A 12,854-nucleotide genomic window follows, 5' to 3' on the forward strand; every position below is an offset into this window, starting at 1 on the left:
AGGAGTGCCCCGCCTTCCAAACCCTTCCCGAAGCCCTTGGCCCCCTGGGGCCACCGCGCAGCGGGGGAGGGGGGTGTTGGAGGGAAGTGGTTGCACCCCCAATCCCAAGCCGTGACCCTACGGTCAGCCTTTCGTGTAGGTCCGGCTGCTGGACAACCGCGCCCTCACCAAGCTGGGCACAGTCTGGCTCCTGTTTCTCAGGGGTCCCGGCCGCAAGCCCTGCACTCGGCCACCACAGCGAGGTCAGGCGATCGCGCAAGGCCATCTGCACGCGCAGTAGCTCGGGCCAAGAAAGCCGATGGAGCCCCAAGGCCCAGAGCAGGGAGCCGGGGGAGCGGGTCGGGAACCCTGCCTACCTCTGCGGGAGGCGGGCGAGAAGGCCCGAGTGTGATCGCCTCTTGTCCGCACGCGGGGCTCGGCTGGCGGCGGGCGGGGCTTGGCGCTGCTGGCGCCCGTAGGACCAGAGAAGTGACTGGGGAAGTGGCCAGATGTCTTGCTGTCTGTCTACAGCGCGCGCCGCCGCTCAGCACTCGCCTTTATAATCTCACGCATAATTGGCCTTAATCTGATTATTTCCAGCGCTGTCTACAGCGAGTAACTTGGATAGGTCTATTGGGCCTTACAAATGGCCCACGTGGTGTAAAAAAAAAAAAAAAAATCCGTCACTTCTCAGCAAACATCAGGAATCTTTTTCTTCTTTTCTTTTAAAAGAAGATAGAAACAACAGCTACTAATATCATCTCTCCCCAAAGAGATCATGTTCTAAACACTCGCCCCAACCCCACCCCTCTGGGTCCCCTCAGACTCAAACCTTCTTTCTCTGAGTGAGATTGGATTTGGGCTCGCCCTTGTCAGAGGCCTGGCGACTTCTGGACTGCAAAATTATCAAAGCGCTGCTAATTGTCGCCGCCGGATGGGTTTTGGGGGTACTCTTTGCACACGGCTTTCCTTTCCAAGCGATCGTACAAAAGGAAAGTTTGATTTTGTTCTCAGCAAGGGGTCCCTGAATTTATGTTCGCTTCTCCCTGCAAATGATATGCAGTGGGACCCTTCGCAATTACTTTTAAAATGCATCCGAGGCAGACACTCAGCGGAGAGAGACCGCCCTTCTCTCTGCCTGGGTGAAAATTAAACTCTAAAGTACCGGGTTGAAATTTTCAAGTCAGGGGCGCGGGATTGGATCAAATCACATAAACTGCAAAAAAAGCAAGTCTAATGGCGCATAATTGGTTCTGTAATAGCATTACACCAGGATAATAGCCCGTTACGGCCCCCTGCACTATTAAGTGCTTCCCTGGCGGAAAGCCTTTATGATATTAAAGGGGGAATATAATGATATTTTGGTTATTAAATGCGTGTAATTAATTTATGCACCACTGAAAATAAAGTTGGTATTATGACCCACTCAAGATGCATCAGAAAATACGAGTCAGACAACTGTTGATAAGTTCTGGTGTCTGTGTTCCGTCTAGACTGCCTATTTTATTTTGGGACGATGGCTTCTTGGACAGACTGCATAAATTGAATATTTTATAAACATTCTAATGCTGCGTTTGAGAGGCTTGGCGAAGCGGTGGGTCGGGTCCCTGCCCGGCCTGGGATTCAGCCTTGATCTTAAAGACACAGAGCTTTGGAAACAAAAGACCTGGCGGACCCACTCGTGGACAAGCGCCCGGGGCGAGTAGCGCGGAGCTGGAGAACTGAGTGTTGAGGCCCTGGCCGGGCGATGGACACCCCAGGGAAAACAGCCAGGAAGAAACGCTGTGCCGCCCAGGCCGACTCAAGTCGAACCTCTTTCACTGAAATGGCCCTTTCTCGGCTCAGTCGCCTCTGGACAGAATCGGCCCTGCCAAGAAAAGGCTGGAAATCCCTTTTCGGCTTGAAGCGGACAGACCCCGCCGCGCCACCTCTCCTCCAGGGCCACACACTCCTAGAGTCGCAGAGTCGCGGCGGCGGGCCCGGGTGGAAAGCGCGGGCGAGCCGGGTGGGCCCCCGCGGTGGATGGCGCGGCCAGCGGGGCAATGCACAGCTTCGAGGCCGAGAACAGACCCCTTTTCCGTCCCACGCTACTGCTGGCTCGCGGGCTCCCGCTTCCCTCCAGGTCCGGCTCAGAGAGCACCCCTGTTCTTTGCAACCAGTTCCAGGAGCCGAAGGCCCCCCGAACTCCGGAGTCTGCCGAGAACCTTCTCGGACGCCCTCCTTCCCACGGCTGCAGCTTCCGGTGGGCGCCCTGTGCGCTCCGGGAGTCCAGAGCCCGAGAAGCGAAGTAAGTCAGGGTTGCCGGCCAGCTCGGCTCAGCGCGCACTTGCGTTATCCGCGGCCCCAGTAAACTAGCGCCGACTGCCACGTTGGCCCCAGAAAACAGTGACTTCCAAGCTTCGAATCAGCTCCCTGTCGCGGACAACGAGCCGCGGAGGTTCCTATGAAACCCTGACCTGTCCCGGGTCGGAGCAGACTCGCCCCGCGTGTCTGAGCCTCTCTCCGAATCAGCCGACTGATCAGAACCTTGGACAGCGGCAAGCGTCGTAGCCCTGAAAAGCGTTTGCTGGCCAAAGAAGTCACCAGTCCCCAGGGCCCCTGTGGAGTCCCACACTGAGCCGCGCCAAGACCCGCGCAACCGATTCCAGACGATCCTAATCCTCTCCTGGTCCAAACCTTCGAAAGTTATTTGGGATGCGCGCTTAGTGCTGGGAGCAGGAAGAGAACTCCCGACTCGGAAGTCTCAAATGCACAGTGTCCTACCCGGTGGCTACAGCAGAGAAATACCCCATATCCCCCTTTCCTCCCGGTCCGGCCCTCTAAGCCCCCCTTCACGCGAGGCTGGCCATGTCCTTGGCTGGACAACCAACCCAGCTCCAGAAAAACACCCACCTTCCGAGGGGCTCCAAGTCAGCTCGGGACCCTCAGCCTCAATTCGCCTCATGTCCCTTTTCAGTAGCTATTGGGCTGGGTGCGTTCCTATGACAAAACGGAGAATAAACAACTAACCAAACAACTGCAGAAACGGAAAAGCTACAGTAAACTCTGATGACGTGAACCCCTTTCCCCCCAGTTGCCTCTGATACTCGGGGCCCTGGAGAAGGTGACTGATTGGTATTCGTTATGGTCTCCCTTTACTAAAAAAAGACGGGGTGGGGGTGTGAGCTAGGAAACTCTTATTTTTCCTTAATTCTTGCGCGGTAAAATGTATTTCCCAATTAACTAAATTTGCCGATCTGTCCCGCTTGGACACTCTGATAATTTACAACCTAAAAGTGTACTTTCTTTATCTAAAGACCAAGGTGACTGCTTTTAATTTTCTCTAACCTCTTTACACTTGATGTTCACCAGACTCATAATGTTAATTGGCTTCATATACGGATCATCAGTTTAATGAAGAAATAAATCCTGTGTTGCTTTATGTTTTAACAGTGATTGCTTTAATGAGGAATGTGACGTGTTCCAAAATCAGAGCTGCAGGAGACATTAGATGGGACTTCTATTAGGACAGAAATGCTTATTTAAAGTTGAAACACGGGGTCATATTTCAACTCTTTTCTATCCGGGTCCTCCCCACCCCCCAGCTACCCGGGTTGCTTCCAGCATCTACAAGGAGATACTACTGTGCTCCTGGAGGCTTATTCTTGTAATATTTAACTCCATCAGTTTCAAGCTGCCTTTGCTATAAGGATCATATTCTGGTTTTTGCATAGGGCATGCTAGCTTACCTCTTGTCCAGCAGGGCATAGAGAAGCCAGAATAGGGTGGGGAGATCAACTTTCAAGGTTGTTCATGTTTTTTTAAATAAAGGAGGAAGACCACACACACACACACACACACACACACACGATTTGCATCCAGATGCAATCTGAATCACAAGATGTGATTCAGAGAAAGCTTTCCCCAGTGCAAACATATTCATAGCCCTGGAAATCCAAGGCTGAATTCCTGAAAGGCAGACAGCTCCCAGAGTAGAGGAGTGGGCTACTGATGACCAGGGCTCTGCAGGAGAAGTGCTGGCCTCCTAGATGGTAGGAGCTTTACATCCCCTATCAATTAATAGAAGAGTAAATCTGCTTCCTCTAATGTGTGTTTGATTTTTCTAATTTTAAATTGGTTCTATTGAAGGGAAAGCTGTCATTGCAAAAACACTGAGAGCAGCAATAACGTTCTGGAAATGGGAGCATCCTACATGCAAGACCTCGACTGTTTGCAGTTATGTTGTGAGTCATTTTAAATTGATTCCTGGAAAGAATCCTATATACCTAGAAAATGGAGAAGTTTGGGGTGCTGGTTTGAGATTGGAAGCACTTCTGTGCACACCTTGTGGTCCCTAACCCATGAGTATATTCTGGACCGAGAGCTCACCTGTGCTCAGAAGAGATATTGTTAGCTTACCTTTTAAATATTATCCTTAGAAAAACCAATTCCAATTAAACACCACTTAAATCCATAACAATGGGGGCAAATAAAATACTTTAATTGACCAGGAGAAAAAGAGAAAACACAATGAACTTCTAACTACTTACTTTTGGAGAGTCTAAGATATTTGCATTGTTATTTGAATGATAATCTTAGAAACCTTGTTTCAGTGTTATCCTGAGTGAGCTCCGGAAAGGGAAGGGAAGCTCAGGGTGTGCTCCATTGTGTGTTTAGAGAGAATGAGCATCCTTTCTACTTACAGGCAAAGGTGGGGTTATTTTGTAGTTTTGAAAATGGCCAATAAAGCTTGGGTCAGCTATACGTGGTAGAATATGCTTTTAAAAAAAAAGTGGCTAATTGAAATTCTGGATGAACGGTTAACTTATGAACAGGGTGTGCGTATAAAGGATTAGTTGTGCTTTTTTCATTTTAGAAATTCTTTGTAACTCACAAGTTTATCTGTCATGTGAAAGCGGTAAAAAGCCATTGACAGGCAAGCCACGTTCTAGTAATCTCCCTTGCCTCAGCTGGCACTCTTGATCAGCCTTGCTGCTGAGCTCAGAGTGTGGACCAAGGCCTCCAGTCCTCAAATAGAGGAAAGCAGGCACACCACTAGTTCCATTTGCTCTGGCCTTTATAAGATGGAGGAACTCATTTCCTGACCCTCGTGGCACAGTCTGTGAGTGGGACAGCAGTGCCTACCTCAGGTGCTACTGAGAAGACCACACTGGGACATCCTCAGAACCTTCAAACTATTGTCTATAATTCTGTAGTGTGGAAATATGTCGTTTGACATTTATATAAACCATACAGAATGTCTAGCATGGAAATATGTCATTTGACATTTATATGAACCCAGAGGATGTCTAGCACAGAGGTTGAGCTGCGTTGTAAATCCTGTACCTGGATGATAAAGATGTGTCACCATAGGGACCAATGGACCCTTCTAGGGCTGGGTATTAATTATAGAAGAAAATAGGTATTTGTCAGGGCATGGGAGGCATAAGGGAACGCTCCTTAGTTTCTGTTTAATTTTGTCATTTGTAGACAATAGCTCTAAAAAAATAAAGACTATTTTTTAAAGCTTTGAAAATACAAATTGTATGAAATGCCCAGCACTGAGCGACCACTCAGTGAACTACATCATCATCATCGTTATCATTGCTGTTTGTCGTTGTCATTGTCCTGCTACAATGATGACGTCTAATTCTCTAGGCTACTAGTGGCTACAGGTCTAGAAAGAGCAACTTGGCTTTGGGTGGTCAAGATGATTCCTGAGTCTTCTGTGATCTCCAAGATGAGCTTCCCATGGGCCGAGGCAACAGTCTCCTGGGAGAGCACTACTGTGGCTTCTCAACCTACGCCTTTGCTTGTCTGTCATGCTGGTTCCCTGTATTTCCTCCTTTGTACGTTTAGTTACATTTATTCCATGTTACTTGGCTTATTTATTTGGCTAGAAAATCCAAACAAGGGCCTTTGTGTTAGGTTAAAGGTTAGAAGTGTTTTAGAAGTATGGATTGATGCCTTTGACCTAAGCCTAACACCTTTGCTTGGATGCAGACTTCACCATTTTGTATGTCTTTCTGTCAGTGTATGACCTCCTTACAAACTATGGGACTCTCACGATTCCCTCACTGATAGTGACCTCTCCCCAAGTGTTAGGATAGGGAACCTCCTGCCGCTCTGAGTGGAGGCGATAACCCAGTCTTTCTGGAATGCCAAGAGAGCTTGGCAGAGCTTCTGTCAGTCTCCTGCCTCCTAACCACAGTGAAGTTTCTGGAGTTGGGCCTGCCTCCTTCTGAGGTATGCTGTCCTAGGGCTTCACCTGCAGTCAACAGGTCAGTGCCCACATCCAAACATTTATGGCTCCATTGTCGATCTGCTGGAATCACTGAATAGAACAATTATCATTCCAAAAGCATTTAGTTGACCGGTCTCAAATGTTATTAAAACCTAGTCAGAAACACTAGTAAGCAATGTAATCAACGCAGGGAAATCTCAAATCCAATCCAGCCAAGCATAGGAAACAGCTTACCTTCGGAAACCAGGAGAGGCAGCTCCTGGAAACAGCTGGAACAGCCTTGTGAACGTGGAACTAGAATGGCTTTCAGAGTCGGTGAGAGACAGAGACAGGCTGGGGCTGGGTTTCCCGAGCCAGCGCCCTCACTCCCCAGCACACCTCTTAAATAAGACATGTTTCTCCTAGAACATGAGCGCGGTCAATTGCCCATGCTAAGTGCTCAATAAACACGCAGGGTTTAATTGAAAAGACTATTGAACAAATGAAGTAAGTTTACTACATGAATGATTAGTAAACACAATGAAGCTTTCCCATTTCTGGGAGATTTAAATTATGTAAACTGTGGGGGAGGCAGATTTTCAATCAGGCAGACTTGGGGTCAGATCTGGCTTCTTAAACCTCCTTTATTGGAAATGCTTGCTGTTTAGTGTCTGACTCAGCATTTCCCAAACCACCCCGCTCCTCTCTCTCTCTCTCTCTCTCTCTCTCTCTCTCTCTCTCTCTCTCTCTCTCTCCCTGTCTCTCTCTCTGTCTCTCTCTCACATACACACAAACCCCTACCCCTCCAACCCCAGACATACCTCTCTCTCTCTCTCTCTCTCTCTCTCTCTCTCTCTCTCTCTCACACACACACACACACACACACACACTCCTCTCTAACACATACCTTCTGTTAAGCTCTGTTCTCCCCGACACATACACACACTCTTTTCACACACATGCTTTCCTTGTTTGTCCCTCCTCACGTACACATACCTCATCCTTCTGCCACAGACAGACAGACAGACACACATGGGGTGGGGGGGGGGTCTACACAGTTCTGGCTTTTCTGTGGTGCTCATGGAAACCTAGACTTGAAGACCCTCCTCGTACCCCACAACCAGCTCACTGCGTTGCTCCCATCTGGCTTCAGGCAAACCATGAGGATGTAGTCCACCACCCATGTTCCACTATTCTGTTCCTGCTGAGGGTCTCGACCTGGTGGTACACAGGCTCTTGCCTACCATAGCCATACCACGACAGGACCTCTCAGTGCACTCCAGAGGGGGTCACTACCTCCTTCCCAACCTAGTGGCCTCATGTGTTCGTAGCCTCTGTGGAGCACATGCAGATCCCAGTAAAACTACTAAGTGAGACTGGCTAGTATCTGGGCCCGGCTGGGTCAGCCATTGTCCCTCTCAGTCCTTCAGCAGTTAGCTCACGGCCCAACTGCCCAGGATGAAGAGAAATTAGGCTCAACATGACCATGACTGTGAGGAACCTTTATACTCATCTTACTGATTCCAAAGTGCTGGGCACCTCTGTGGAGCTGCATAGCATCTCAGAGGTACCCTGGTGGGCTCTCAAGATCCACGGAGGCTAGGCTGCCAGAACACTTGATGAACAAACCCAGATCTCAGGCTGTAGCTGTGGGCTCTGGCACATGTGCCTGGAGACTGTAGCCTCAGAACCCGCATTCCCCAGCTAACCTAAATGGGGAAGATGAGGTTCATCGTAGGACCCAACATTCGTCCTCTGCTTTACCTTTTCATTCATTCAGCAGATGCATGCCAACAGCGTTCATGCCAGCTGTAGTGGTTTGCATGAGAGCAGCCCCCTTCGGCTCTTTTATTTGCATAGTTGGTCCCCAGGTGGAACTGTTTAGGAAGGAATAGGAGGTGTGGCCCTGTTAGAAAATGTATGTCACTGGGGGTGGCCTTGGAGGTTTCAAAAGACCATTTCCAGTGTGCTTTCTCTGCTTCCTGCTTGTGGTTCAAGGTGTGAGCTCTCAGCCCTTGCTCCAACCCCAATCACCATGACTTTATTCTGCCATCATAACCACTAACCCTCTGGAACCGTAATCCCACTTAAACTTCTTCTTTTATTAGTAGCATTGTCCAAGCTGTCTTATCACAGCTCAGATTGCGTTGGAACTGCACGAAATGTTAGAAGTGACAGAGCCATGGGATATCTGCCAAGAAGGACTGCACACAGGGAGCAGAACAAATCCAAGGCAGAGTTTGTTGCCATCAACAAAGCTGGGGGGGAAGAGCCATCAACCCTTTGACATTGGACATGGAGTTACAAGATTTGGCATTTGCCCTGGTGGATTTTGGTCTTGCTTTTGGTCCAGTATTTCCTTACTATGCCCCAGTTCCTTTTGGAATAGTGATGTATAGCATGTGCCATTTTTTGTTGGAAGGATGTGATTTCCTTCTTTTTATTTTACAGGGGTTACAATTAAGAGCTTGCCTTGAGTCTCCAAAAAGACTTTGGACTTTCAACTTTTAAACAGTGCTGAGACTGAAAACCTATGGGGGATTTTGAATTTGGACTAAATGCATTTTACACGACAATATGGCCACCAGCCTGTGGGGGCCAGAAAGTGCAATGTGGCTGCCTGAGTAAGAACGGACAGCCCCCCAAAGACCCATGTGTTTACGCACTAGGTCCTTATTGGCCGTACTGTTCAGGAATGACTAGAAGGTGTGGGCCTTGTTGGAGGAGGTGTATCCCTTGCTCTGAGTTTCCAAAAGTCTTACGTCATTCCCAGTGTACTCTCTCTGCCTCCTGCGTGTGGATCAAGATGCGACCTTTCAGTGGCTGCTCCAGCCACCTGCTGCCGTGCCTTCCTTCCAGCATCATAGACTCCAGCCTTATGGACTCGTAAGCCAAATAACCTCTTCCTTTTGTAAGTTTCCTTGGTTATGGTGTTTCCTTGGTTACGGTGTTTCCTTGGTTACAGCTTCCTTGGTCACAGCTATGGAAAGGAAACTAATACACCAGGTGTACTGTGCCAGGTGCAACAGAAAGACCCATCTTTTTTTTTCCCACAGTACTTTTCTACAACACGGAGTGTGTATGCACGTAATATGCACATGTTCACATGTGTGTGCATTTGTGTATGCAGGTGCAGTCATCCGTATATCTATGCATGGTGGCCAGAGGTCAATGTCAGGTGTCTACCACTCTCTGAAGCACAAATTCTAATTGGTCTTAATAATAAAAACCCAGAGTCAGATACAGCGGCTAATGCTAAAGATCAGAGAAGCACAGCAGCCAGCCACTAGTTTTTATCTCTACTGAATCCTCAGACTAAAGTAGGCAAAATCCTGTCTCCACAAATCCTCAGACTGACTGCTCTGAGCTCCTGTCTCCTCCCCGCCCCACAGCCTTCAGTGAGGAGATGGATCTGGTACCTCAGGTTCAGTGCCCCCGTGGCTGTTTTCCAGCTCCAGACTCATCTTAACTTCCTGAGAAACACTCTTCCCACCTGAAAATGAGAAGTGATTCCCGTCCAGTGGCGGTGGGTAGCTAGTGTCTTCGCCGGGGTCTGAAAACCAAAGAGGGTGAAGGCACCAGATACTGACATCCCTCCATCTCCGCAACCCCTGCTGGTACACCTGAAGTAAGGGACTGCCTCGCCCCGCTTTTCCTGGCATCCTCTCCTTCTCCTCTCCACTTTCTTTTACACTCTTGTCTAGCATTTCTTACCTTCCCCACCACCTCGACACGACACAGCTTCCCTCAGGCAATACCCGTGTTCAGCCTAGCTGTACTAGTGACCCATGTCCTCTTCTCTCTGCTGTCCCTGGAGCTCCTGCCTGGCCCACCTGCCTTCACTCTGTCAGTCGGGAAATTGCTGAGAGGGGAGAAGGAACAATGGAGGCTACCTCCTCTTCTGTGTAGCAGAGAAGATGGCCCTCTTGTTTGGCTGGATTCACGATTGACTTTGTCTTAAACCTGTGTTAGCTTTGTCTCCACAATAGGAGACATTGCACTTTGAAAAACAGGCCAGTTTCATCACACGCTGCCCCTGTGCAGCATCTCGCCACTCAAATAATACTGATTGCTCTCTGGGGTCTGAGAACATCTGAACTTACAGTTTTTGAATAGATTTTAAGGGCCAGGTTCATGTGCCTTTCACTGTGCTCGTTTGGAAAGGGCTTCTAAAGAAAACGAATCAATCAATGAACTAACTTATTCCCACTTCCCACCCAAAGATAAACATCACTAACTTGTTATCAGGTAACTTGCCAATATTTTATCACATGTATCATTTTAAAAACAAAAATGATGTGAGTTCGAGGCCAGCCTGGTCTACAACAGCGAGTTCCAGGACAGGCTCCAAAGCAACAGAGAAACCCTGTCTCAAAAAAACAAACAAAGAAAAATGAGAAGGCGGCACCACCTGTTCCCATCGGACTCTTTTCCATTTAAGGCCACATTGCAAATATCTTTCCATGTTGTTAACTGTTATTGATTGCATGTGTTCTAGGTGCTTCTATGAGTAGGTAGGACATACATCCAATTGCTGTAACAGAGGCCATAACAATGGCTTAAACGTAGTAGTTTATGACCCTGTGAAGTGGATGCCAAGGGCACCGTAGCTCTGCCCTGCCCTGAGAGCATGCCATCTTGCTTATAACCTTTCCTCTGTCATACCTAAGGCATTGCAACCCCCGGAGAGATGGGAAAAGGGCCCCGAGGACACAGCCATCCTTAAAAGAACACTCTTTCTAAGCTCTGAAGCTGTTATCTGTTTTCATCCCATCAGTCACAACGATGATCACACCCCAGTGGTAGGGAAGCTTAGCAACCACGTCTTGCATGCACGCACCCTGACACAGATAGGCAGACAGACCGGTCAGCCGAGACCAGCAGTCTGGATGGAAACCGCTGAGCCCCCAGTGTAACACGATTACTAAGAACCCAGAGACAGAAATTGGGGTTCAACCTGAAGGTCAGAAAAGCAAAACAGCCAGCCACTAATTCTTACCTCTACCTCAGTCCAAAATGGTGATCCCGCCTCCAGGAATCTCAGAATGAGACTGTGTGTGAGAGCTGTCTCCTCCCATCTTATATTCTCTGGTGCTGGGATTAAAGGTGTGCACCACTACCACCTGGTTTCTATGGCAATTAGTGTGGCTACTGGGATTAAAGGTGTGTGCGACCACTGCCTGGTCTGTAAGGCTGATCAGTGCAGCTGTTTTACTCTGTAAACTTCAGGCAAGCTTTATTTATTAAAATACAAATGAAATATCACTACACCCCAGATATCCAGAAACTGACTAGGGGAGGCCAGAAGTCGGCAGTCAGCAGATCAAGGTTAAAGGACCCCTAGTAGGAGGTTTAGAAGGCTGTGGAGATAAGCAAGGTCAAATGCTACAGGAGCGGAGCTCAGGCAGAGTCAAAAAGCAAAGTTCAACTAACCGGCACACCGCAGGCCTCTGAGCCCATCAGTGCGTTCCTAGGTCCAAGGCGTTGTTACCAGTCTACAGTCCTGAAGAAAGATCCCCCAGTAGCCAGAGTTCTTGAGTAACAAGGCAATAATGTAAACCCTACAAGGTGTTAATTTAGAATAGCAGCCAGTGGCAAAGTGGCGGGGGGGGGGGGGCAGTCATCTAGTTAACCCTATGTTGGGGAGCACAGGAATGGAGACAAGCAGGGATTTCTACATCCCCGGCATTTTCTCCCCTCCACGTCCCCAATCAACTGTGCAAAATGCTGCAGCCCTGAAGTCAAGGAGTCACCCAGTGAGACGCTCATCAGTCTCACTCATAACCACAAGCTGCCACTAGATGGCACCAAACTGCAAAAGGGAGTAGTTTTTTGTTTTGTTTTGTTTTTCTTTTCTTTTTTTCTTAGCAGCAGCAACTTCAGGATAAGGCAGAAGTTCCTTTATTCAGGTGTTCCTGGCTCCTGTCTTGACCCTGGCACAGAGTGAAGCTTGGACAATATACAAATGTCTGTTGACTGGAGAGAGAGTGGGTGGGTGGATGGATGGATGGATGGATGGATGGATGGGCAGATGAACAGAGTTGATTTTTCTCCCTGAAAGAACTGGACACCTACTTCTCCTTTAAAGTAGACACTATAATAAAGTTCTATATGTGCCCAGACCTTTCTAGATGTCTTACCCCTCACTTCACAACAGTGCCCAGATCTGGAAGAGTGTCATGGTTGCACAAACAGATGGGGAGCAGGTTTACCCTTTGTGCCAGAGGATAAAGAGCAAGAGAGCACTGGGATATCCTCATACTGCATCTATGTCTCCTGGGGCAACCAGAGTAAAAGGTTCCCCTGCATCCACCCAGCTGGATAGCCCTGCTGAACATCCTTCCCTCCCCACCCCGCCATTAGTCTATCAGAAGGTCACCTGTGACTGACCTTCTAGGCCCTGGTTGTTGGTCCTCACTTTATCTTGTCTCAACTCCAACCATCTCCTTAAGATTTCCTGGACACTTCCTTGCCTTCCTCCCCTCTGTGGCCTTTTTCTGTTTTGAGTTTCTTCTGCATGTTTTGTGGGTCCATACTGTGAGAGTCCTTCTCTGGTGGCATGCCAGCTGCATGGAGTACCCTGACATCTACAACAGAACTCTGCACACTGAAATTTGTAATCTAAATAAACCCCCAACCCCTTTCTGACAGGGCCAGCATGAGGAAGCCCCTG

Source organism: Alexandromys fortis, unplaced genomic scaffold, assembly GCF_014885135.2.
Source record: "Alexandromys fortis isolate MF-2015 unplaced genomic scaffold, M_Fortis_MF-2015_v1.1 scaffold_46, whole genome shotgun sequence".
NCBI lineage: Eukaryota > Metazoa > Chordata > Mammalia > Rodentia > Cricetidae > Alexandromys > Alexandromys fortis.